Genomic DNA, 23,086 nt, shown 5'->3' on the forward strand with positions numbered 1-23,086 from the left:
CTAACTCTCTCCCAACTGCGCTATTTCAGCTCAGAAGGTAAAAGTCACTGGACCAGTTCACAAACAAATTTTGTATCAGGCAAAGTGAACCAGAAGAAAGAGTTTTTGAGTTTGGTGCTGGTTAGAGTTTCTGATTCAGTAATCATTTCCAACCAAAACTGGCGAGTAACTCTCACACACAAAGATAACAACCTTGCAATGGTTGCCTAAACCCAGGATTGAACCAGGGACCTTTAGATCTTTAGTCTAACTCTCTCCCAACTGAGCTATTTCAGCTCAGAAGGTAAAATTCACTTGACCAGTTCACAAACAAATTGTGTATAAGGGAAAGAAACAGAAGAAAAAGGTTCTGAGTTGGATCCTGGTCAGTGTCTCTGACTGAGGAATCATGTCCAGTTCACAAACAAATTGTGTATAAGGGAAAGAAACAGAAGAAAAAGGTTCTGAGTCGGATCCTGGTCAGTGTCTCTGACTGAGGAATCATGTCCAACCAAAGGTGGCGAGTAGTTCTCACAAGCAATGCAAAGTGCACACAAACAACTTTGCAATGGTTGCCGAAACCCGGGAGCGAACCAGGGACCTTTAGATCTTCAGTCTAACGCTCTCCCAACTGAGCTATTTCGGCTCAGAAGGTAGCATTCACTGGACCAGTTCACAAACAAATTTTGTATCAGGCAAAGTGAACCAGAAGAAAGAGTTTCTGAGTTTGGTGCTGGTTAGAGTTTCTGATTCAGTAATCATTTGCAACCAAAACTGACGAGTAGTTTTCTCAACCAAGGCAACGTCCACCCAAACAAAGCAGAAGCAGTTGCCGAAACCAAAGCAGGGACCTTCAGATCTTCAGTCTAACGCTCTCCCAACTGAGCTATTTCAGCTCAGAAGGTAAAATTCACTTGACCAGTTCACAAACGAATTGTGTATAAGGGAAAGAAACAGAAGAAAAAGGTTCTGAGTTGGATCCTGGTCAGTGTCTCTGACTGAGGAATCATGTCCAGTTCACAAACAAATTGTGTATAAGGGAAAGAAACAGAAGAAAAAGGTTCTGAGTCGGATCCTGGTCAGTGTCTCTGACTGAGGAATCATGTCCAACCAAAGGTGGCGAGTAGTTCTCACAAGCAAGGCAAAGTGCACACAAACAACTTTGCAATGGTTGCCGAAACCCGGGATCGAACCAGGGACCTTTAGATCTTCAGTCTAACGCTCTCCCAACTGAGCTATTTCGGCTCAGAAGGTATCATTCACTGGACCAGTTCACAAACAAATTTTGTATCAGCGAAAGAAACAGAAGAAAGATGTTCTTCGTTGGATCCTGGTCAGTGTTTGTGATTCAGTAATTATTTCCAACATGTCACACCAAAACCGGCGAGTAACTCTCACACACAAAGATAACAACCTTGCAATGGTTGCCTAAACCCGGGATTGAACCAGGGACCTTTAGATCTTTAGTCTAACTCTCTCCCAACTGCGCTATTTCAGCTCAGAAGGTAAAAGTCACTTGACCAGTTCACAAACAAATTGTGTATAAGGGAAAGAAACAGAAGAAAAAGGTTCTGAGTTGGATCCTGGTCAGTGTCTCTGACTGAGGAATCATGTCCAACCAAAGGTGGCGAGTAGTTCTCACAAGCAAGGCAAAGTGCACACAAACAACTTTGCAATGGTTGCCGAAAACCGGGATCGAACCAGGGACCTTTAGATCTTCAGTCTAACGCTCTCCCAACTGAGTTATTTCGGCTCAGAAGGTAGCATTCACTGGACCAGTTCACAAACAAATTTTGTATCAGGCAAAGTGAACCAGAAGAAAGAGTTTTTGAGTTTGGTGCTGGTTAGAGTTTCTGATTCAGTAATCATTTCCAACCAAAACTGGCGAGTAACTCTCACACACAAAGATAACAACCTTGCAATGGTTGCCTAAACCCAGGATTGAACCAGGGACCTTTAGATCTTTAGTCTAACTCTCTCCCAACTGAGCTATTTCAGCTCAGAAGGTAAAATTCACTTGACCAGTTCACAAACAAATTGTGTATAAGGGAAAGAAACAGAAGAAAAAGGTTCTGAGTTGGATCCTGGTCAGTGTCTCTGACTGAGGAATCATGTCCAGTTCACAAACAAATTGTGTATAAGGGAAAGAAACAGAAGAAAAAGGTTCTGAGTCGGATCCTGGTCAGTGTCTCTGACTGAGGAATCATGTCCAACCAAAGGTGGCGAGTAGTTCTCACAAGCAATGCAAAGTGCACACAAACAACTTTGCAATGGTTGCCGAAACCCGGGATCGAACCAGGGACCTTTAGATCTTCAGTCTAACGCTCTCCCAACTGAGCTATTTCGGCTCAGAAGGTAGCATTCACTGGACCAGTTCACAAACAAATTTTGTATCAGGCAAAGTGAACCAGAAGAAAGAGTTTCTGAGTTTGGTGCTGGTTAGAGTTTCTGATTCAGTAATCATTTGCAACCAAAACTGACGAGTAGTTTTCTCAACCAAGGCAACGTCCACCCAAACAAAGCAGAAGCAGTTGCCGAAACCAAAGCAGGGACCTTCAGATCTTCAGTCTAACGCTCTCCCAACTGAGCTATTTCAGCTCAGAAGGTAAAATTCACTTGACCAGTTCACAAACGAATTGTGTATAAGGGAAAGAAACAGAAGAAAAAGGTTCTGAGTTGGATCCTGGTCAGTGTCTCTGACTGAGGAATCATGTCCAGTTCACAAACAAATTGTGTATAAGGGAAAGAAACAGAAGAAAAAGGTTCTGAGTCGGATCCTGGTCAATGTCTCTGACTGAGGAATCATGTCCAACCAAAGGTGGCGAGTAGTTCTCACAAGCAAGGCAAAGTGCACACAAACAACTTTGCAATGGTTGCCGAAACCCGGGATCGAACCAGGGACCTTTAGATCTTCAGTCTAACGCTCTCCCAACTGAGCTATTTCGGCTCAGAAGGTAGCATTCACTGGACCAGTTCACAAACAAATTTTGTATCAGGCAAAGTGAACCAGAAGAAAGAGTTTCTGAGTTTGGTGCTGGTTAGAGTTTCTGATTCAGTAATCATTTGCAACCAAAACTGACGAGTAGTTTTCTCAACCAAGGCAACGTCCACCCAAACAAAGCAGAAGCAGTTGCCGAAACCAAAGCAGGGACCTTCAGATCTTCAGTCTAACGCTCTCCCAACTGAGCTATTTCGGCTCAGAAGGTAGCATTCACTGGACCAGTTCACAAACAAATTTTGTATCAGGCAAAGAGAACCAGAAGAAAGAGTTTCTGAGTTTGGTGCTGGTTAGAGTTTCTGATTCAGTAATCATTTCCAACCAAAATTGGCGAGTAGTTTTTTTCAACCAAGGCAACGTCCACCCAAAGAAAGCAGAAGCAGTTGCCGAAACCAAAGCAGGGACCTTCAGATCTGTAGTCTAAAGCTCTCCCAACTGAGCTACTTCAGCTCAAGGGGTACAATTCACAGGACCAGTTCACAAACAAATTTTGTATCAGCGAAAGAAACAGAAGAAAGATGTTCTTCGTTGGATCCTGGTCAGTGTTTGTGATTCAGTAATTATTTCCAACATGTCACACCAAAACTGGCGAGTAACTCTCACACACAAAGATAACAACCTTGCAGTGGTTGCCTATACCCAGGATTGAACCAGGGACCTTTAGATCTTTAGTCTAACTCTCTCCCAACTGAGCTATTTCAGCTCAGAAGGTAAAATTCACTTGACCAGTTCACAAACAAATTGTGTATAAGGGAAAGAAACAGAAGAAAAAGGTTCTGAGTTGGATCCTGGTCAGTGTCTCTGACTGAGGAATCATGTGAAGTTCACAAACAAATTGTGTATAAGGGAAAGAAACAGAAGAAAAAGGTTCTGAGTTGGATACTGGTCAGTGTCTCTGACTGAGGAATCATGTCCAACCAAAGGTGGCGAGTAGTTCTCACAAGCAAGGCAAAGTGCACACAAACAACTTTGCAATGGTTGCCGAAACCCGGGATCGAACCAGGGACCTTTAGATCTTCAGTCTAACGCTCTCCCACCTGAGCTATTTCGGCTAAGAAGGTAGCATTCACTGGACCAGTTCACAAACAAATTTTGTATCAGGCAAAGTGAACCAGAAGAAAGAGTTTCTGAGTTTGGTGCTGGTTAGAGTTTCTGATTCAGTAATCATTTGCAACCAAAACTGACGAGTAGTTTTCTCAACCAAGGCAACGTCCACCCAAACAAAGCAGAAGCAGTTGCCGAAACCAAAGCAGGGACCTTCAGATCTTCAGTCTAACGCTCTCCCAACTGAGCTATTTCGGCTCAGAAGGTAGCATTCACTGGACCAGTTCACAAACAAATTTTGTATCAGGCAAAGTGAACCAGAAGAAAGAGTTTCTGAGTTTGGTGCTGGTTAGAGTTTCTGATTCAGTAATCATTTGCAACCAAAACTGACGAGTAGTTTTCTCAACCAAGGCAACGTCCACCCAAACAAAGCAGAAGCAGTTGCCGAAACCAAAGCAGGGACCTTCAGATCTTCAGTCTAACGCTCTCCCAACTGAGCTATTTCGGCTCAGACGGTAGCATTCACTGGACCAGTTCACAAACAAATTTTGTATCAGGCAAAGAGAACCAGAAGAAAGAGTTTCTGAGTTTGGTGCTGGTTAGAGTTTCTGATTCAGTAATCATTAGCAACCAAAACTGGCGAGTAGTTTTCTCAACCAAGGCAATGTCCACCCAAACAAAGCAGAAGCAGATGCTGAAACCAAAGCAGGGACCTTCAGATCTGTAGTCTAAAGCTCTCCCAAATGAGCTACTTCAGCTCAAGGGGTACAATTCACAGGACCAGTTCACAAACAAATTTTGTATCAGCGAAAGAAACAGAAGAAAGATGTTCTTCGTTGGATCCTGGTCAGTGTTTGTGATTCAGTAATTATTTCCAACATGTCACACCAAAACTGGCAAGTAACTCTCACACACAAAGATAACAACCTTGCAATGGTTGCCTAAACCCGGGATTGAACCAGGGACCTTTAGATCTTTAGTCTAACTCTCTCCCAACTGAGCTATTTCAGCTCAGAAGGTAAAATTCACTTGACCAGTTCACAAACAAATTGTGTATAAGGGAAAGAAACAGAAGAAAAAGGTTCTGAGTTGGATCCTGGTCAGTGTCTCTGACTGAGGAATCATGTCCAGTTCACAAACAAATTGTGTATAAGGGAAAGAAACAGAAGAAAAAGGTTCTGAGTCGGATCCTGGTCAGTGTCTCTGACTGAGGAATCATGTCCAACCAAAGGTGGCGAGTAGTTCTCACAAGCAAGGCAAAGTGCACACAAACAACTTTGCAATGGTTGCCGAAACCCGGGATCGAACCAGGGACCTTTAGATCTTCAGTCTAACGCTCTCCCAACTGAGCTATTTCGGCTCAGAAGGTAGCATTCACTGGACCAGTTCACAAACAAATTTTGTATCAGGCAAAGTGAACCAGAAGAAAGAGTTTCTGAGTTTGGTGCTGGTTAGAGTTTCTGATTCAGTAATCATTTGCAACCAAAACTGACGAGTAGTTTTCTCAACCAAGGCAACGTCCACCCAAACAAAGCAGAAGCAGTTGCCGAAACCAAAGCAGGGACCTTCAGATCTTCAGTCTAACACTCTCCCAACTGAGCTATTTCGGCTCAGAAGGTAGCATTCACTGGACCAGTTCACAAACAAATTTTGTATCAGGCAAAGAGAACCAGAAGAAAGAGATTCTGAGTGTGGTGCTGGTTAGAGTTTCTGATTCAGTAATCATTTCCAACCAAAATTGGCGAGTAGTTTTCTCAACCAAGGCAACGTCCACCCAAAGAAAGCAGAAGCAGTTGCCGAAACCAAAGCAGGGACCTTCAGATCTGTAGTCTAAAGCTCTCCCAACTGAGCTACTTCAGCTCAAGGGGTACAATTCACAGGACCAGTTCACAAACAAATTTTGTATCAGCGAAAGAAACAGAAGAAAGATGTTCTTCGTTGGATCCTGGTCAGTGTTTGTGATTCAGTAATTATTTCCAACATGTCACACCAAAACTGGCGAGTAACTCTCACACACAAAGATAACAACCTTGTAGTGGTTGCCTATACCCAGGATTGAACCAGGGACCTTTAGATCTTTAGTCTAACTCTCTCCCAACTGAGCGATTTCAGCTCAGAAGGTATAATTCACTTGACCAGTTCACAAACAAATTGTGTATAAGGGAAAGAAATAGAAGAAAAAGGTTCTGAGTTGGATCCTGGTCAGTGTCTCTGACTGAGGAATCATGTCCAGTTCACAAACAAATTGTGTATAAGGGAAAGAAACAGAAGAAAAAGGTTCTGAGTTGGATCCTGGTCAGTGTCTCTGACTGAGGAATCATGTCCAACCAAAGGTGGCGAGTAGTTCTCACAAGCAAGGCAAAGTGCACACAAACAACTTTGCAATGGTTGCCGAAACCCGGGATCGAACCAGGGACCTTTAGATCTTCAGTCTAACGCTCTCCCAACTGAGCTATTTCGGCTCAGAAGGTAGCATTCACTGGACCAGTTCACAAACAAATTTTGTATCAGGCAAAGTGAACCAGAAGAAAGAGTTTCTGAGTTTGGTGCTGGTTAGAGTTTCTGATTCAGTAATCATTTGCAACCAAAACTGACGAGTAGTTTTCTCAACCAAGGCAACGTCCACCCAAACAAAGCAGAAGCAGTTGCCGAAACCAAAGCAGGGACCTTCAGATCTTCAGTCTAACGCTCTCCCAACTGAGCTATTTCGGCTCAGAAGGTAGCATTCACTGGACCAGTTCACAAACAAATTTTGTATCAGGCAAAGAGAACCAGAAGAAAGAGTTTCTGAGTTTGGTGCTGGTTAGAGTTTCTGATTCAGTAATCATTTCCAACCAAAATTGGCGAGTAGTTTTTTTCAACCAAGGCAACGTCCACCCAAAGAAAGCAGAAGCAGTTGCCGAAACCAAAGCAGGGACCTTCAGATCTGTAGTCTAAAGCTCTCCCAACTGAGCTACTTCAGCTCAAGGGGTACAATTCACAGGACCAGTTCACAAACAAATTTTGTATCAGCGAAAGAAACAGAAGAAAGATGTTCTTCGTTGGATCCTGGTCAGTGTTTGTGATTCAGTAATTATTTCCAACATGTCACACCAAAACTGGCGAGTAACTCTCACACACAAAGATAACAACCTTGCAGTGGTTGCCTATACCCAGGATTGAACCAGGGACCTTTAGATCTTTAGTCTAACTCTCTCCCAACTGAGCTATTTCAGCTCAGAAGGTAAAATTCACTTGACCAGTTCACAAACAAATTGTGTATAAGGGAAAGAAACAGAAGAAAAAGGTTCTGAGTTGGATCCTGGTCAGTGTCTCTGACTGAGGAATCATGTGAAGTTCACAAACAAATTGTGTATAAGGGAAAGAAACAGAAGAAAAAGGTTCTGAGTTGGATACTGGTCAGTGTCTCTGACTGAGGAATCATGTCCAACCAAAGGTGGCGAGTAGTTCTCACAAGCAAGGCAAAGTGCACACAAACAACTTTGCAATGGTTGCCGAAACCCGGGATCGAACCAGGGACCTTTAGATCTTCAGTCTAACGCTCTCCCACCTGAGCTATTTCGGCTAAGAAGGTAGCATTCACTGGACCAGTTCACAAACAAATTTTGTATCAGGCAAAGTGAACCAGAAGAAAGAGTTTCTGAGTTTGGTGCTGGTTAGAGTTTCTGATTCAGTAATCATTTGCAACCAAAACTGACGAGTAGTTTTCTCAACCAAGGCAACGTCCACCCAAACAAAGCAGAAGCAGTTGCCGAAACCAAAGCAGGGACCTTCAGATCTTCAGTCTAACGCTCTCCCAACTGAGCTATTTCGGCTCAGAAGGTAGCATTCACTGGACCAGTTCACAAACAAATTTTGTATCAGGCAAAGTGAACCAGAAGAAAGAGTTTCTGAGTTTGGTGCTGGTTAGAGTTTCTGATTCAGTAATCATTTGCAACCAAAACTGACGAGTAGTTTTCTCAACCAAGGCAACGTCCACCCAAACAAAGCAGAAGCAGTTGCCGAAACCAAAGCAGGGACCTTCAGATCTTCAGTCTAACGCTCTCCCAACTGAGCTATTTCGGCTCAGACGGTAGCATTCACTGGACCAGTTCACAAACAAATTTTGTATCAGGCAAAGAGAACCAGAAGAAAGAGTTTCTGAGTTTGGTGCTGGTTAGAGTTTCTGATTCAGTAATCATTAGCAACCAAAACTGGCGAGTAGTTTTCTCAACCAAGGCAATGTCCACCCAAACAAAGCAGAAGCAGATGCTGAAACCAAAGCAGGGACCTTCAGATCTGTAGTCTAAAGCTCTCCCAAATGAGCTACTTCAGCTCAAGGGGTACAATTCACAGGACCAGTTCACAAACAAATTTTGTATCAGCGAAAGAAACAGAAGAAAGATGTTCTTCGTTGGATCCTGGTCAGTGTTTGTGATTCAGTAATTATTTCCAACATGTCACACCAAAACTGGCAAGTAACTCTCACACACAAAGATAACAACCTTGCAATGGTTGCCTAAACCCGGGATTGAACCAGGGACCTTTAGATCTTTAGTCTAACTCTCTCCCAACTGAGCTATTTCAGCTCAGAAGGTAAAATTCACTTGACCAGTTCACAAACAAATTGTGTATAAGGGAAAGAAACAGAAGAAAAAGGTTCTGAGTTGGATCCTGGTCAGTGTCTCTGACTGAGGAATCATGTCCAGTTCACAAACAAATTGTGTATAAGGGAAAGAAACAGAAGAAAAAGGTTCTGAGTCGGATCCTGGTCAGTGTCTCTGACTGAGGAATCATGTCCAACCAAAGGTGGCGAGTAGTTCTCACAAGCAAGGCAAAGTGCACACAAACAACTTTGCAATGGTTGCCGAAACCCGGGATCGAACCAGGGACCTTTAGATCTTCAGTCTAACGCTCTCCCAACTGAGCTATTTCGGCTCAGAAGGTAGCATTCACTGGACCAGTTCACAAACAAATTTTGTATCAGGCAAAGTGAACCAGAAGAAAGAGTTTCTGAGTTTGGTGCTGGTTAGAGTTTCTGATTCAGTAATCATTTGCAACCAAAACTGACGAGTAGTTTTCTCAACCAAGGCAACGTCCACCCAAACAAAGCAGAAGCAGTTGCCGAAACCAAAGCAGGGACCTTCAGATCTTCAGTCTAACACTCTCCCAACTGAGCTATTTCGGCTCAGAAGGTAGCATTCACTGGACCAGTTCACAAACAAATTTTGTATCAGGCAAAGAGAACCAGAAGAAAGAGATTCTGAGTGTGGTGCTGGTTAGAGTTTCTGATTCAGTAATCATTTCCAACCAAAATTGGCGAGTAGTTTTCTCAACCAAGGCAACGTCCACCCAAAGAAAGCAGAAGCAGTTGCCGAAACCAAAGCAGGGACCTTCAGATCTGTAGTCTAAAGCTCTCCCAACTGAGCTACTTCAGCTCAAGGGGTACAATTCACAGGACCAGTTCACAAACAAATTTTGTATCAGCGAAAGAAACAGAAGAAAGATGTTCTTCGTTGGATCCTGGTCAGTGTTTGTGATTCAGTAATTATTTCCAACATGTCACACCAAAACTGGCGAGTAACTCTCACACACAAAGATAACAACCTTGTAGTGGTTGCCTATACCCAGGATTGAACCAGGGACCTTTAGATCTTTAGTCTAACTCTCTCCCAACTGAGCGATTTCAGCTCAGAAGGTATAATTCACTTGACCAGTTCACAAACAAATTGTGTATAAGGGAAAGAAATAGAAGAAAAAGGTTCTGAGTTGGATCCTGGTCAGTGTCTCTGACTGAGGAATCATGTCCAGTTCACAAACAAATTGTGTATAAGGGAAAGAAACAGAAGAAAAAGGTTCTGAGTTGGATCCTGGTCAGTGTCTCTGACTGAGGAATCATGTCCAACCAAAGGTGGCGAGTAGTTCTCACAAGCAAGGCAAAGTGCACACAAACAACTTTGCAATGGTTGCCGAAACCCGGGATCGAACCAGGGACCTTTAGATCTTCAGTCTAACGCTCTCCCAACTGAGCTATTTCGGCTCAGAAGGTAGCATTCACTGGACCAGTTCACAAACAAATTTTGTATCAGGCAAAGTGAACCAGAAGAAAGAGTTTCTGAGTTTGGTGCTGGTTAGAGTTTCTGATTCAGTAATCATTTGCAACCAAAACTGGCGAGTAGTTTTCTCAACCAAGGCAATGTCCACCCAAACAAAGCAGAAGCAGATGCTGAAACCAAAGCAGGGACCTTCAGATCTGTAGTCTAAAGCTCTCCCAAATGAGCTACTTCAGCTCAAGGGGTACAATTCACAGGACCAGTTCACAAACAAATTTTGTATCAGCGAAAGAAACAGAAGAAAGATGTTCTTCGTTGGATCCTGGTCAGTGTTTGTGATTCAGTAATTATTTCCAACATGTCACACCAAAACTGGCAAGTAACTCTCACACACAAAGATAACAACCTTGCAATGGTTGCCCAAACCCCGGATTGAACCAGGGACCTTTAGATCTTTAGTCTAACTCTCTCCCAACTGAGCTATTTCAGCTCAGAAGGTAAAATTCACTTGACCAGTTCACAAACAAATTGTGTATAAGGGAAAGAAACAGAAGAAAAAGGTTCTGAGTTGGATCCTGGTCAGTGTCTCTGACTGAGGAATCATGTCCAGTTCACAAACAAATTGTGTATAAGGGAAAGAAACAGAAGAAAAAGGTTCTGAGTCGGATCCTGGTCAGTGTCTCTGACTGAGGAATCATGTCCAACCAAAGGTGGCGAGTAGTTCTCACAAGCAAGGCAAAGTGCACACAAACAACTTTGCAATGGTTGCCGAAACCCGGGATCGAACCAGGGACCTTTAGATCTTCAGTCTAACGCTCTCCCAACTGAGCTATTTCGGCTCAGAAGGTAGCATTCACTGGACCAGTTCACAAACAAATTTTGTATCAGGCAAAGTGAACCAGAAGAAAGAGTTTCTGAGTTTGGTGCTGGTTAGAGTTTCTGATTCAGTAATCATTTGCAACCAAAACTGACGAGTAGTTTTCTCAACCAAGGCAACGTCCACCCAAACAAAGCAGAAGCAGTTGCCGAAACCAAAGCAGGGACCTTCAGATCTTCAGTCTAACACTCTCCCAACTGAGCTATTTCGGCTCAGAAGGTAGCATTCACTGGACCAGTTCACAAACAAATTTTGTATCAGGCAAAGAGAACCAGAAGAAAGAGATTCTGAGTGTGGTGCTGGTTAGAGTTTCTGATTCAGTAATCATTTCCAACCAAAATTGGCGAGTAGTTTTCTCAACCAAGGCAACGTCCACCCAAAGAAAGCAGAAGCAGTTGCCGAAACCAAAGCAGGGACCTTCAGATCTGTAGTCTAAAGCTCTCCCAACTGAGCTACTTCAGCTCAAGGGGTACAATTCACAGGACCAGTTCACAAACAAATTTTGTATCAGCGAAAGAAACAGAAGAAAGATGTTCTTCGTTGGATCCTGGTCAGTGTTTGTGATTCAGTAATTATTTCCAACATGTCACACCAAAACTGGCGAGTAACTCTCACACACAAAGATAACAACCTTGTAGTGGTTGCCTATACCCAGGATTGAACCAGGGACCTTTAGATCTTTAGTCTAACTCTCTCCCAACTGAGCGATTTCAGCTCAGAAGGTATAATTCACTTGACCAGTTCACAAACAAATTGTGTATAAGGGAAAGAAATAGAAGAAAAAGGTTCTGAGTTGGATCCTGGTCAGTGTCTCTGACTGAGGAATCATGTCCAGTTCACAAACAAATTGTGTATAAGGGAAAGAAACAGAAGAAAAAGGTTCTGAGTTGGATCCTGGTCAGTGTCTCTGACTGAGGAATCATGTCCAACCAAAGGTGGCGAGTAGTTCTCACAAGCAAGGCAAAGTGCACACAAACAACTTTGCAATGGTTGCCGAAACCCGGGATCGAACCAGGGACCTTTAGATCTTCAGTCTAACGCTCTCCCAACTGAGCTATTTCGGCTCAGAAGGTAGCATTCACTGGACCAGTTCACAAACAAATTTTGTATCAGGCAAAGTGAACCAGAAGAAAGAGTTTCTGAGTTTGGTGCTGGTTAGAGTTTCTGATTCAGTAATCATTTGCAACCAAAACTGGCGAGTAGTTTTCTCAACCAAGGCAATGTCCACCCAAACAAAGCAGAAGCAGATGCTGAAACCAAAGCAGGGACCTTCAGATCTGTAGTCTAAAGCTCTCCCAAATGAGCTACTTCAGCTCAAGGGGTACAATTCACAGGACCAGTTCACAAACAAATTTTGTATCAGCGAAAGAAACAGAAGAAAGATGTTCTTCGTTGGATCCTGGTCAGTGTTTGTGATTCAGTAATTATTTCCAACATGTCACACCAAAACTGGCAAGTAACTCTCACACACAAAGATAACAACCTTGCAATGGTTGCCCAAACCCCGGATTGAACCAGGGACCTTTAGATCTTTAGTCTAACTCTCTCCCAACTGAGCTATTTCAGCTCAGAAGGTAAAATTCACTTGACCAGTTCACAAACAAATTGTGTATAAGGGAAAGAAACAGAAGAAAAAGGTTCTGAGTTGGATCCTGGTCAGTGTCTCTGACTGAGGAATCATGTCCAGTTTACAAACAAATTGTGTATAAGGGAAAGAAACAGAAGAAAAAGGTTCTGAGTCGGATCCTGGTCAGTGTCTCTGACTGAGGAATCATGTCCAACCAAAGGTGGCGAGTAGTTCTCACAAGCAAGGCAAAGTGCACACAAACAACTTTGCAATGGTTGCCGAAACCCGGGATCGAACCAGGGACCTTTAGATCTTCAGTCTAACGCTCTCCCAACTGAGCTATTTCGGCTCAGAAGGTAGCATTCACTGGACCAGTTCACAAACAAATTTTGTATCAGGCAAAGTGAACCAGAAGAAAGAGTTTCTGAGTTTGGTGCTGGTTAGAGTTTCTGATTCAGTAATCATTTGCAACCAAAACTGACGAGTAGTTTTCTCAACCAAGGCAACGTCCACCCAAACAAAGCAGAAGCAGTTGCCGAAACCAAAGCAGGGACCTTCAGATCTTCAGTCTAACACTCTCCCAACTGAGCTATTTCGGCTCAGAAGGTAGCATTCACTGGACCAGTTCACAAACAAATTTTGTATCAGGCAAAGAGAACCAGAAGAAAGAGATTCTGAGTGTGGTGCTGGTTAGAGTTTCTGATTCAGTAATCATTTCCAACCAAAATTGGCGAGTAGTTTTCTCAACCAAGGCAACGTCCACCCAAAGAAAGCAGAAGCAGTTGCCGAAACCAAAGCAGGGACCTTCAGATCTGTAGTCTAAAGCTCTCCCAACTGAGCTACTTCAGCTCAAGGGGTTCAATTCACAGGACCAGTTCACAAACAAATTTTGTATCAGCGAAAGAAACAGAAGAAAGATGTTCTTCGTTGGATCCTGGTCAGTGTTTGTGATTCAGTAATTATTTCCAACATGTCACACCAAAACTGGCGAGTAACTCTCACACACAAAGATAACAACCTTGTAGTGGTTGCCTATACCCAGGATTGAACCAGGGACCTTTAGATCTTTAGTCTAACTCTCTCCCAACTGAGCGATTTCAGCTCAGAAGGTATAATTCACTTGACCAGTTCACAAACAAATTGTGTATAAGGGAAAGAAACAGAAGAAAAAGGTTCTGAGTTGGATCCTGGTCAGTGTCTCTGACTGAGGAATCATGTCCAGTTCACAAACAAATTGTGTATAAGGGAAAGAAACAGAAGAAAAAGGTTCTGAGTTGGATCCTGGTCAGTGTCTCTGACTGAGGAATCATGTCCAACCAAAGGTGGCGAGTAGTTCTCACAAGCAAGGCAAAGTGCACACAAACAACTTTGCAATGGTTGCCGAAACCCGGGATCGAACCAGGGACCTTTAGATCTTCAGTCTAACGCTCTCCCAACTGAGCTATTTCGGCTCAGAAGGTAGCATTCACTGGACCAGTTCACAAACAAATTTTGTATCAGGCAAAGTGAACCAGAAGAAAGAGTTTCTGAGTTTGGTGCTGGTTAGAGTTTCTGATTCAGTAATCATTTCCAACCAAAATTGGCGAGTAGTTTTCTCAACCAAGGCAACGTCCACCCAAAGAAAGCAGAAGCAGTTGCCGAAACCAAAGCAGGGACCTTCAGATCTGTAGTCTAAAGCTCTCCCAACTGAGCTACTTCAGCTCAAGGGGTACAATTCACAGGACCAGTTCACAAACAAATTTTGTATCAGCGAAAGAAACAGAAGAAAGATGTTCTTCGTTGGATCCTGGTCAGTGTTTGTGATTCAGTAATTATTTCCAACATGTCACACCAAAACTGGCGAGTAACTCTCACACACAAAGATAACAACCTTGCAGTGGTTGCCTATACCCAGGATTGAACCAGGGACCTTTAGATCTTTAGTCTAACTCTCTCCCAACTGAGCGATTTCAGCTCAGAAGGTATAATTCACTTGACCAGTTCACAAACAAATTGTGCATAAGGGAAAGAAATAGAAGAAAAAGGTTCTAAGTTGGATCCTGGTCAGTGTCTCTGACTGAGGAATCATGTCCAGTTCACAAACAAATTGTGTATAAGGGAAAGAAACAGAAGAAAAAGGTTCTGAGTTGGATCCTGGTCAGTGTCTCTGACTGAGGAATCATGTCCAACCAAAGGTGGCGAGTAGTTCTCACAAGCAAGGCAAAGTGCACACAAACAACTTTGCAATGGTTGCCGAAACCCGGGATCGAACCAGGGACCTTTAGATCTTCAGTCTAACGCTCTCCCAACTGAGCTATTTCGGCTCAGAAGGTAGCATTCACTGGACCAGTTCACAAACAAATTTTGTATCAGGCAAAGTGAACCAGAAGAAAGAGTTTCTGAGTTTGGTGCTGGTTAGAGTTTCTGATTCAGTAATCATTTGCAACCAAAACTGGCGAGTAGTTTTCTCAACCAAGGCAATGTCCACCCAAACAAAGCAGAAGCAGATGCTGAAACCAAAGCAGGGACCTTCAGATCTGTAGTCTAAAGCTCTCCCAAATGAGCTACTTCAGCTCAAGGGGTACAATTCACAGGACCAGTTCACAAACAAATTTTGTATCAGCGAAAGAAACAGAAGAAAGATGTTCTTCGTTGGATCCTGGTCAGTGTTTGTGATTCAGTAATTATTTCCAACATGTCACACCAAAACTGGCAAGTAACTCTCACACACAAAGATAACAACCTTGCAATGGTTGCCCAAACCCGGGATTGAACCAGGGACCTTTAGATCTTTAGTCTAACTCTCTCCCAACTGAGCTATTTCAGCTCAGAAGGTAAAATTCACTTGACCAGTTCACAAACAAATTGTGTATAAGGGAAAGAAACAGAAGAAAAAGGTTCTGAGTCGGATCCTGGTCAGTGTCTCTGACTGAGGAATCATGTCCAACCAAAGGTTGCGAGTAGTTCTCACAAGCAAGGCAAAGTGCACACAAACAACTTTGCAATGGTTGCCGAAACCCGGGATCGAACCAGGGACCTTTAGATCTTCAGTCTAACGCTCTCCCAACTGAGCTATTTCGGCTCAGAAGGTAGCATTCACTGGACCAGTTCACAAACAAATTTTGTATCAGGCAAAGTGAACCAGAAGAAAGAGTTTCTGAGTTTGGTGCTGGTTAGAGTTTCTGATTCAGTAATCATTTGCAACCAAAACTGACGAGTAGTTTTCTCAACCAAGGCAACGTCCACCCAAACAAAGCAGAAGCAGTTGCCGAAACCAAAGCAGGGACCTTCAGATCTTCAGTCTAACACTCTCCCAACTGAGCTATTTCGGCTCAGAAGGTAGCATTCACTGGACCAGTTCACAAACAAATTTTGTATCAGGCAAAGAGAACCAGAAGAAAGAGATTCTGAGTGTGGTGCTGGTTAGAGTTTCTGATTCAGTAATCATTTGCAACCAAAACTGACGAGTAGTTTTCTCAACCAAGGCAACGTCCACCCAAAGAAAGCAGAAGCAGTTGCCGAAACCAAAGCAGGGACCTTCAGATCTTCAGTCTAACACTCTCCCAACTGAGCTATTTCGGCTCAGAAGGTAGCATTCACTGGACCAGTTCACAAACAAATTTTGTATCAGGCAAAGAGAACCAGAAGAAAGAGATTCTGAGTGTGGTGCTGGTTAGAGTTTCTGATTCAGTAATCATTTCCAACCAAAATTGGCGAGTAGTTTTCTCAACCAAGGCAACGTCCACCCAAAGAAAGCAGAAGCAGTTGCCGAAACCAAAGCAGGGACCTTCAGATCTGTAGTCTAAAGCTCTCCCAACTGAGCTACTTCAGCTCAAGGGGTACAATTCACAGGACCAGTTCACAAACAAATTTTGTATCAGCGAAAGAAACAGAAGAAAGATGTTCTTCGTTGGATCCTGGTCAGTGTTTGTGATTCAGTAATTATTTCCAACATGTCACACCAAAACTGGCGAGTAACTCTCACACACAAAGATAACAACCTTGCAGTGGTTGCCTATACCCAGGATTGAACCAGGGACCTTTAGATCTTTAGTCTAACTCTCTCCCAACTGAGCGATTTCAGCTCAGAAGGTATAATTCACTTGACCAGTTCACAAACAAATTGTGTATAAGGGAAAGAAACAGAAGAAAAAGGTTCTGAGTTGGATCCTGGTCAGTGTCTCTGACTGAGGAATCATGTCCAGTTCACAAACAAATTGTGTATAAGGGAAAGAAACAGAAGAAAAAGGTTCTGAGTTGGATCCTGGTCAGTGTCTCTGACTGAGGAATCATGTCCAACCAAAGGTGGCGAGTAGTTCTCACAAGCAAGGCAAAGTGCACACAAACAACTTTGCAATGGTTGCCGAAACCCGGGATCGAACCAGTGACCTTTAGATCTTCAGTCTAACGCTCTCCCAACTGAGCTATTTCGGCTCAGAAGGTAGCATTCACTGGACCAGTTCACAAACAAATTTTGTATCAGGCAAAGTGAACCAGAAGAAAGAGTTTCTGAGTTTGGTGCTGGTTAGAGTTTCTGATTCAGTAATCATTTGCAACCAAAACTGGCGAGTAGTTTTCTCAACCAAGGCAATGTCCACCCAAACAAAGCAGAAGCAGATGCTGAAACCAAAGCAGGGACCTTCAGATCTGTAGTCTAAAGCTCTCCCAAATGAGCTACTTCAGCTCAAGGGGTACAATTCACAGGACCAGTTCACAAACAAATTTTGTATCAGCGAAAGAAACAGAAGAAAGATGTTCTTCGTTGGATCCTGGTCAGTGTTTGTGATTCAGTAATTATTTCCAACATGTCACACCAAAACTGGCAAGTAACTCTCACACACAAAGATAACAACCTTGCAATGGTTGCCTAAACCCGGGATTGAACCAGGGACCTTTAGATCTTTAGTCTAACTCTCTCCCAACTGAGCTATTTCAGCTCAGAAGGTAAAATTCACTTGACCAGTTCACAAACAAATTGTGTATAAGGGAAAGAAACAGAAGAAAAAGGTTCTGAGTTGGATCCTGGTCAGTGTCTCTGACTGAGGAATCATGTCCAGTTCACAAACAAATTGTGTATAAGGGAAAGAAACAGAAGAAAAAGGTTCTGAGTCGGATCCTGGTCAGTGTCTCTGACTGAGGAATCATGTCCAACCAAAGGTGGCGAGTAGTTCTCACAAGCAAGGCAAAGTGCACACAAACAACTTTGCAATGGTTGCCGAAACCCGGGATCGAACCAGGGACCTTTAGATCTTCAGTCTAACGCTCTCCCAACTGAGCTATTTCGGCTCAGAAGGTAGCATTCACTGGACCAGTTCACAAACAAATTTTGTATCAGGCAAAGTGAACCAGAAGAAAGAGTTTCTGAGTTTGGTGCTGGTTAGAGTTTCTGATTCAGTAATCATTTCCAACCAAAATTGGCGAGTAGTTTTCTCAACCAAGGCAACGTCCACCCAAAGAAAGCAGAAGCAGTTGCCGAAACCAAAGCAGGGACCTTCAGATCTGTAGTCTAAAGCTCTCCCAACTGAGCTACTTCAGCTCAAGGGGTACAATTCACAGGACCAGTTCACAAACAAATTTTGTATCAGCGAAAGAAACAGAAGAAAGATGTTCTTCGTTGGATCCTGGTCAGTGTTTGTGATTCAGTAATTATTTCCAACATGTCACACCAAAACTGGCGAGTAACTCTCACACACAAAGATAACAACCTTGCAGTGGTTGCCTATACCCAGGATTGAACCAGGGACCTTTAGATCTTTAGTCTAACTCTCTCCCAACTGAGCGATTTCAGCTCAGAAGGTATAATTCACTTGACCAGTTCACAAACAAATTGTGTATAAGGGAAAGAAACAGAAGAAAAAGGTTCTGAGTTGGATCCTGGTCAGTGTCTCTGACTGAGGAATCATGTCCAGTTCACAAACAAATTGTGTATAAGGGAAAGAAACAGAAGAAAAAGGTTCTGAGTTGGATCCTGGTCAGTGTCTCTGACTGAGGAATCATGTCCAACCAAAGGTGGCGAGTAGTTCTCACAAGCAAGGCAAAGTGCACACAAACAACTTTGCAATGGTTGCCGAAACCCGGGATCGAACCAGTGACCTTTAGATCTTCAGTCTAACGCTCTCCCAACTGAGCTATTTCGGCTCAGAAGGTAGCATTCACTGGACCAGTTCACAAACAAATTTTGTATCAGGCAAAGTGAACCAGAAGAAAGAGTTTCTGAGTTTGGTGCTGGTTAGAGTTTCTGATTCAGTAATCATTTGCAACCAAAACTGGCGAGTAGTTTTCTCAACCAAGGCAATGTCCACCCAAACAAAGCAGAAGCAGATGCTGAAACCAAAGCAGGGACCTTCAGATCTGTAGTCTAAAGCTCTCCCAAATGAGCTACTTCAGCTCAAGGGGTACAATTCACAGGACCAGTTCACAAACAAATTTTGTATCAGCGAAAGAAACAGAAGAAAGATGTTCTTCGTTGGATCCTGGTCAGTGTTTGTGATTCAGTAATTATTTCCAACATGTCACACCAAAACTGGCAAGTAACTCTCACACACAAAGATAACAACCTTGCAATGGTTGCCTAAACCCGGGATTGAACCAGGGACCTTTAGATCTTTAGTCTAACTCTCTCCCAACTGAGCTATTTCAGCTCAGAAGGTAAAATTCACTTGACCAGTTCACAAACAAATTGTGTATAAGGGAAAGAAACAGAAGAAAAAGGTTCTGAGTTGGATCCTGGTCAGTGTCTCTGACTGAGGAATCATGTCCAGTTCACAAACAAATTGTGTATAAGGGAAAGAAACAGAAGAAAAAGGTTCTGAGTCGGATCCTGGTCAGTGTCTCTGACTGAGGAATCATGTCCAACCAAAGGTGGCGAGTAGTTCTCACAAGCAAGGCAAAGTATACACAAACAACTTTGCAATGGTTGCCGAAACCCTGGATCGAACCAGGGACCTTTAGATCTTCAGTCTAACGCTCTCCCAACTGAGCTATTTCGGCTCAGAAGGTAGCATTCACTGGACCAGTTCACAAACAAATTTTGTATCAGGCAAAGTGAACCAGAAGAAAGAGTTTCTGAGTTTGGTGCTGGTTAGAGTTTCTGATTCAGTAATCATTTGCAACCAAAACTGACGAGTAGTTTTCTCAACCAAGGCAACGTCCACCCAAACAAAGCAGAAGCAGTTGCCGAAACCAAAGCAGGGACCTTCAGATCTGTAGTCTAAAGCTCTCCCAACTGAGCTACTTCAGCTCAAGGGGTACAATTCACAGGACCAGTTCACAAACAAATTTTGTATCAGCGAAAGAAACAGAAGAAAGATGTTCTTCGTTGGATCCTGGTCAGTGTTTGTGATTCAGTAATTATTTCCAACATGTCACACCAAAACTGGCGAGTAACTCTCACACACAAAGATAACAACCTTGCAGTGGTTGCCTATTCCCAGGATTGAACCAGGGACCTTTAGATCTTTAGTCTAACTCTCTCCCAACTGAGCTATTTCAGCTCAGAAGGTAAAATTCACTTGACCAGTTCACAAACAAATTGTGTATAAGGGAAAGAAACAGAAGAAAAAGGTTCTGAGTTGGATCCTGGTCAGTGTCTCTGACTGAGGAATCATGTCCAGTTCACAAACAAATTGTGTATAAGGGAAAGAAACAGAAGAAAAAGGTTCTGAGTTGGATCCTGGTCAGTGTCTCTGACTGAGGAATCATGTCCAACCAAAGGTGGCGAGTAGTTCTCACAAGCAAGGCAAAGTGCACACAAACAACTTTGCAATGGTTGCCGAAACCCGGGATCGAACCAGGGACCTTTAGATCTTCAGTCTAACGCTCTCCCAACTGAGCTATTTCGGCTCAGAAGGTAGCATTCACTGGACCAGTTCACAAACAAATTTTGTATCAGGCAAAGAGAACCAGAAGAAAGAGTTTCTGAGTTTGGTGCTGGTTAGAGTTTCTGATTCAGTAATCATTTGCAACCAAAACTGGCGAGTAGTTTTCTCAACCAAGGCAATGTCCACCCAAACAAAGCAGAAGCAGATGCTGAAACCAAAGCAGGGACCTTCAGATCTGTAGTCTAAAGCTCTCCCAAATGAGCTACTTCAGCTCAAAGGGGTACAATTCACAGGACCAGTTCACAAACAAATTTTGTATCAGCGAAAGAAACAGAAGAAAGATGTTCTTCGTTGGATCCTGGTCAGTGTTTGTGATTCAGTAATTATTTCCAACATGTCACACCAAAACTGGCAAGTAACTCTCACACACAAAGATAACAACCTTGCAATGGTTGCCCAAACACGGGATTGAACCAGGGACCTTTAGATCTTTAGTCTAACTCTCTCCCAACTGAGCTATTTCAGCTCAGAAGGTAAAATTCACTTGACCAGTTCACAAACAAATTGTGTATAAGGGAAAGAAACAGAAGAAAAAGGTTCTGAGTTGGATCCTGGTCAGTGTCTCTGACTGAGGAATCATGTCCAGTTCACAAACAAATTGTGTATAAGGGAAAGAAACAGAAGAAAAAGGTTCTGAGTCGGATCCTGGTCAGTGTCTCTGACTGAGGAATCATGTCCAACCAAAGGTGGCGAGTAGTTCTCACAAGCAAGGCAAAGTGCACACAAACAACTTTGCAATGGTTGCCGAAACCCGGGATCGAACCAGGGACCTTTAGATCTTCAGTCTAACGCTCTCCCAACTGAGCTATTTCGGCTCAGAAGGTAGCATTCACTGGACCAGTTCACAAACAAATTTTGTATCAGGCAAAGTGAACCAGAAGAAAGAGTTTCTGAGTTTGGTGCTGGTTAGAGTTTCTGATTCAGTAATCATTTGCAACCAAAACTGGCGAGTAGTTTTCTCAACCAAGGCAATGTCCACCCAAACAAAGCAGAAGCAGATGCTGAAACCAAAGCAGGGACCTTCAGATCTGTAGTCTAAAGCTCTCCCAAATGAGCTACTTCAGCTCAAGGGGTACAATTCACAGGACCAGTTCACAAACAAATTTTGTATCGGCGAAAGAAACAGAAGAAAGATGTTCTTCGTTGGATCCTGGTCAGTGTTTGTGATTCAGTAATTATTTCCAACATGTCACACCAAAACTGGCAAGTAACTCTCACACACAAAGATAACAACCTTGCAATGGTTGCCCAAACCCAGGATTGAACCAGGGACCTTTAGATCTTTAGTCTAACTCTCTCCCAACTGAGCTATTTCAGCTCAGAAGGTAAAATTCACTTGACCAGTTCACAAACAAATTGTGTATAAGGGAAAGAAACAGAAGAAAAAGGTTCTGAGTTGGATCCTGGTCAGTGTCTCTGACTGAGGAATCATGTCCAGTTCACAAACAAATTGTGTATAAGGGAAAGAAAAAGAAGAAAAAGGTTCTGAGTCGGATCCTGGTCAGTGTCTCTGACTGAGGAATCATGTCCAACCAAAGGTGGCGAGTAGTTCTCACAAGCAAGGCAAAGTGCACACAAACAACTTTGCAACGGTTGCCGAAACCCGGGATCGAACCAGGGACCTTTAGATCTTCAGTCTAACGCTCTCCCAACTGAGCTATTTCGGCTCAGAAGGTAGCATTCACTGGACCAGTTCACAAACAAATTTTGTATCAGGCAAAGTGAACCAGAAGAAAGAGTTTCTGAGTTTGGTGCTGGTTAGAGTTTCTGATTCAGTAATCATTTGCAACCAAAACTGACGAGTAGTTTTCTCAACCAAGGCAACGTCCACCCAAACAAAGCAGAAGCAGTTGCCGAAACCAAAGCAGGGACCTTCAGATCTTCAGTCTAACGCCCTCCCAACTGAGCTATTTCGGCTCAGAAGGTAGCATTCACTGGACCAGTTCACAAACAAATTTTGTATCAGGCAAAGAGAACCAGAAGAAAGAGATTCTGAGTGTGGTGCTGGTTAGAGTTTCTGATTCAGTAATCATTTCCAACCAAAATTGGCGAGTAGTTTTCTCAACCAAGGCAACGTCCACCCAAAGAAAGCAGAAGCAGTTGCCGAAACCAAAGCAGGGACCTTCAGATCTGTAGTCTAAAGCTCTCCCAACTGAGCTACTTCAGCTCAAGGGGTACAATTCACAGGACCAGTTCACAAACAAATTTTGTATCAGCGAAAGAAACAGAAGAAAGATGTTCTTCGTTGGATCCTGGTCAGTGTTTGTGATTCAGTAATTATTTCCAACATGTCACACCAAAACTGGCGAGTAACTCTCACACACAAAGATAACAACCTTGTAGTGGTTGCCTATACCCAGGATTGAACCAGGGACCTTTAGATCTTTAGTCTAACTCTCTCCCAACTGAGCTATTTCAGCTCAGAAGGTAAAATTCACTTGACCAGTTCACAAACAAATTGTGTATAAGGGAAAGAAACAGAAGAAAAAGGTTCTGAGTTGGATCCTGGTCAGTGTCTCTGACTGAGGAATCATGTCCAACCAAAGGTGGCGAGTAGTTCTCACAAGCAAGGCAAAGTGCACACAAACAACTTTGCAATGGTTGCCGAAACCCGGGATCGAACCAAGGACCTTTAGATCTTCAGTCTAACGCTCTCCCAACTGAGCTATTTCGGCTCAGAAGGTAGCATTCACTGGACCAGTTCACAAACAAATTTTGTATCAGGCAAAG

Source organism: Symphodus melops (assembly GCF_947650265.1).
Source record: "Symphodus melops genome assembly, chromosome: 10".
Lineage (NCBI taxonomy): Eukaryota > Metazoa > Chordata > Actinopteri > Labriformes > Labridae > Symphodus > Symphodus melops.